This window comes from Poecilia reticulata, unplaced genomic scaffold (genome assembly GCF_000633615.1).
Source record: "Poecilia reticulata strain Guanapo unplaced genomic scaffold, Guppy_female_1.0+MT scaffold_309, whole genome shotgun sequence".
NCBI lineage: Eukaryota > Metazoa > Chordata > Actinopteri > Cyprinodontiformes > Poeciliidae > Poecilia > Poecilia reticulata.
Window position 1 is genome coordinate 23,780 of NW_007615084.1, and position 4,680 is coordinate 28,459.

A 4,680-nucleotide genomic window follows, 5' to 3' on the forward strand; every position below is an offset into this window, starting at 1 on the left:
TTGTTACGGCCCTGGGCCTTAAGGGCTGGGCTGCAGGTGTTGCTTTTGTCTGTCCTTGTGCTCCTCCCCTTTACAGGTGCTGCTGATCAGGTTGATTGGGAGTGCAGAGTACTTAAACCTGGCTGTCTCCATCTTYTGGGTCGCCTTCAGCGTCCACTCTGCCGCTTGACGCTTGTGGTGTTTTGTTGCTAGGCAGCAGCTCCTCTCCTTTTTGCACATTTGCGTTTGTCTTTGTTTTGGCACTTCAACACTTCCATATGCACTCATACAACACATCCAAGCATTTGCATTACACCACTGATATACACAATCCATTGTTGTTTTTGTTAATAAATATTCATTTTTCTACACTTTAACCCCTGCATGGTCTCCCGTTTTGTTATGACATTGAGCCAGTCATAACAACATGCAGGTATTAATTTCACCAACAGAAAGAAATATAGAGATAAATCCCCACCAATGAAGAGTCCAGTTGAATCCAAATTGAACGGACTGTCAGCCTGGTACCAGTAAAGCTGAACAGAACTTGCATTCCCGGAATAACAGCAGCAGAGTGTTTGTGTTCACACTGGCAGCCATAATAAGGGTTCATGTTGTCAGACATCACCAGGTAAGCTTTCCTCTTACTCCCCCAGTGTTTGACCAGTCAGACCAGTTGCAAGAAGCAACAAGCAGCTCTGTCCTCTGGACTCATTTATCCTGAAAACACTTTCAGTTTAAACTCACAGGTAAGAATCTACATTATTACAATGAGAGGTTTCAACTGCTGTAGTGTGGCGATGTTAAAGATTACAGTATAGGTTGTTTGATTTTTCTGATTTTATAATCTGACCAGTTACTGCAGCAGGAAGATCCCAGTTGTTCTGTTTTCTGGACTCATTTGTCCTCATGATGCGACCATGAAACATTTTCATCAGAACTTTTCTCATTAAGACTTTATCAATATTACTCTAATTTCACTGTAGATCTTCTGCTGATCTGAAAGAAGAAACTATAAAGCATGTGATTTGTGATGTCATCAGTCACACAACATCCCTCACATTTACTTGCAGTTTGAAAGTCAGTTTGTTGCTCAGATGTTCTTCATATCTTTGGATCGTTTGAAAAAACTGTAAGTTTGATTTGTTTCCTACTTCAACTTTGTCCTCAAGAAGTTTCCTGGTTGTTTTTTCTCTCTGATGTTTGAAGAAAATGTTCACTTCTGATTTCAGCTCAAAGTTTAATTTGTGTTCTGTTGAAGGTTAATCTATGATTATCAGATTAATGATGAACTGGAATCAAACATAATGATCAGCTGATGCTTCTTTGTTTCTTTTTTCTCTGAACTGCTTCATTTTTCATTCCCTGGATTCAAACTGAGTGCTGTTTTACAAAACTAGGATATCAGATTAGGCCAGGATTTTAATTAAGCTTTGATAAAGCAGTAGCACATAGGTTACCATGGGAACATATCCTGTGCAACTAGCCTGGTCCAGACCAGGTGGTTCAGCCTTTTGCCATCAGAAACTAATGTGTTTGTCACTGATTCCACCTTCTTATGCAACTGTTTTGGTCTTTGTTTTCACTCTGCATTAAAATGCTGCTAATTAAGTTTGGTACCATTGTTAATTAATATTATGATGGTCAAAAATACTATTATCAGTTTTAAATTATCCATTTGTTACTGTTCGATTGTTTCTGGAGTGTATTTTTCTAAGTTTATGTAACTATACAGTGTGAGGTTTCAACAAGCCTCTGCACATGAAAAGTAACACACTGAAAACATAAAAAACAGGATATGTGGTATGAAAAAGGGAGAAGTGAGAGAAGAGGGGGAGAAAGTCATGGTGAGGGGGAGCGGAGCAACAAAACCTGCCAGAGTGATCAAAGCAGCTACCTGGTTCATTGCAACGGCCTGGGCTGCTGTAATGTGGGAGAATGAGAGAGGAGGGCCTGCAAAGGCGGTGAGTTGATGGTGTGTTTGTTTATAGCTATTCTGAAAAGTGTGTGTCTGTGTGTTTGTAAGTCCATGAACACTGTAAATAAGTGATGGATTGTTTTGGCCTCAGTAGAGATCAGATTCAGGCCCATAAATTTCATGGCTAAAGGGAGAAGGTAGTGGGAGCAGAGCGTCTTGTTCATATAACATCCAGGGGAAATATAAATAGCACAGCCTTCCATGACTGACACAGGGGAGTCATATCCAGATGACTAATTGTTTTGGATCAGGTCAATCCTTTCATTTTCTTTTCTGTCTTAAATTCTCACTGTTTCATCTCAATGATGACTCCAAACAGCCAAACTCATGATCAATCCCTCAAAGCTGAGCTTTCAACTTCTTCAAGGTCTTTTTAATGAACCGATACTGAGTTGTAACTCTCATCAAGAATCGCTTCCAGTTTGTGGTTCTGCTCACATCTGAGTCTGAATGTTCAAAGCAAAGCATTTCCTTTTTCCAGACAGACAACCTCTCAATGGACAGAACAGCTGCAAACATTTTCTTAATTTCTCAATATGCCAAGTAACCTCCAAGTTCAAAGTGAATAAATCAGAAATTCAAATATACATGCATCTTAAATGTCATTGTGGACAGACACAGGGTCTCCCACTTTTTCTCATAAAGATTAGATCCATAGTTTCCACTTCAAAAGAGAAGCTTGAAAATAGAAAGCACAGGACATGGATCAAAAAGCAGAGCAAATGAGAGAAAAATAATCTGACTTCAATAAGAAGAGAGAGAGAAAAAAATCCACTATCAAGTTCAGATGTTGTAATATTGACATTCACTGTTAATCTACAAATTTAAAGTTGTTCATCTGAGCAAATGAAAGCTCAAATTACATCTTTAGTTAAGAAAGGTTTGAAAATGCATATTTTGAACTAATTACACATTCAATCAAACTACTATTCTCTACTGATATAGCAGCATTTTTTCTTGAGTATGATGTACATTAATTCCTTATAATTCTTCATCAAAAGATGTTTCTTTGGTGTGAGGTATGGCATACGCAACTTATCTAGGCTTTGTGAAAAGGATAAAGCCTTGATGAACTGGTGGTGCTGTCGAGCCTGGCTTCATCTTTTATCCTGGATTTATGAATCCTATTTTTGTGAAAGAACCCTCCACTATTGCAGTCATACACAACAGTTTCCTGACTCTTCCTTTCAAAATAAAATATTTTTGTTGCCATGTGTTTCAATGAGTTTATTAAGTAGTTAATCGTTGATGGAGCAGATGATCCACTTGTAGAGGTTTAATAAGTGTGAAATAAAAATCTGTGAACATAAATGTTGCTCTATGTCTCCATCTAGTGGACTGATGGTAGAAGTGCAGCAGCTGATGCAGCTTCCTATGCCTCTCTGCTGTCTGACTGCATTCACCGGACACTGATATGAAGCAGAGAAGAGCCAATCAGAGGAGGAGCAGCTGATCTTTTTCCAGCACTAATGATGTAAAGGATGATCAGAGTTGATGTGCAGATGAATGATGTGTGTTTCCTCTGCAGGTGAAGCTAGAAAGTGTGTGTGAGCTGATGTGAATTCAGCAGCATGGATCAGTGTGAGAACAGAGAGGAGGGAGTCCCTCCCTCTAAAACCACTCTGTGTGGGGAAGATGAGAGCCAGAGCAAAGGTCAGAGGTGAGGTCACCATCTCTTAACTGTCCACAGCCCTTTTCACACAGCGTTCACTGTTTCAGGCCAAAAAAGACGTAGTGATGAAGCTGCTGCTGCTCCTCTTTGCTGCTTCATCCAGACTGAACAGATTCAGTTTTAATCATCATGTTTCTGTCAGGATCCATCAGAGTCTCAGACCAGAACCAGAACCAGAACCCAGCTGTGTGTCCTTTAAGAGCGACTGGTCAAAGGGCCTTCTCATTACCTTTAAATCTCCTGGATCTCCACCATCAGAGAGGTGAGCTGTTTCTAACTGCTGTAACTGATCTGTTTATATCTGTTGTTGTGGTCATGTGACAATACCAAGGTTATTTTCGGGATTTTGGCGCTACTGGTCTACATCCTTATAGTTCATCTTCCCCTTTTAACTCTCTTATATGTTCTTGTTTTTCTGCTTTAAGGAATTTTAATGTGAAACTCTTGGTGATTTCCTCTCTGAATACTGCTGTATGAATATTTCCTGCCTTACTGATTGTTCCTGGTTCCTCCACAGAGTGGACCAGCACAGCTCAGAGGTTCCCAGTGGTCCGTCTGCCCAGAAGCATCAAACACAGCTGGACTCCATATTTATGGTCTGCACAAGAACACCAACTACTTTTCCATGGTTCTGTTCACAGTCGTCTCCATGCTGCGCTTTGTAGACCAGAGGACTGTCAGTCTGTCCAACATCCATCTAGTGTTTGGCTCCAGGATTTCAGTCTGATGTTTCCTTCATCTACTATTCTGTTCCAGCTGCTGGAGGAAAACATTGTCACTTTTGTGAAGAACGAGCTGAAGAAGATCCAGAAGGTTCTGAGTCCAAATTACCCAGAATGCTTAGAGAGTCAGAGAGATAATGATGAAGTGATGGAAGGTGAGGATGAAGAGCAGAGGAGGAGCAGCAGAGAGGCAGTGATGAAGATCACACTGAACTTCCTGAGGAGGATGAAGCAGGAGGAGCTGGCTGACCATCTGCAGAGCAGTAAGAGGATTTCTAGATTTAAGATTTAAACTGATGGATAAATTACGCATTTACCTATGTCTGAAG

At 40.4% G+C, this 4,680-nt stretch overlaps 1 long non-coding RNA gene across 1 annotated transcript; it reads left to right on the forward strand.

The window, feature by feature from the left end:
* The first annotated feature begins 3,852 nt into the window (after window positions 1–3,852).
* On the forward strand, window positions 3,853–4,424 carry LOC108166017 (uncharacterized). The gene is made up of 3 exons (XR_001776330.1): window positions 3,853–3,891; window positions 4,147–4,225; window positions 4,386–4,424. It is a non-coding gene; the product is annotated as an uncharacterized LOC108166017 (long non-coding RNA).
* Window positions 4,425–4,680: the final 256 nt, after the last annotated feature.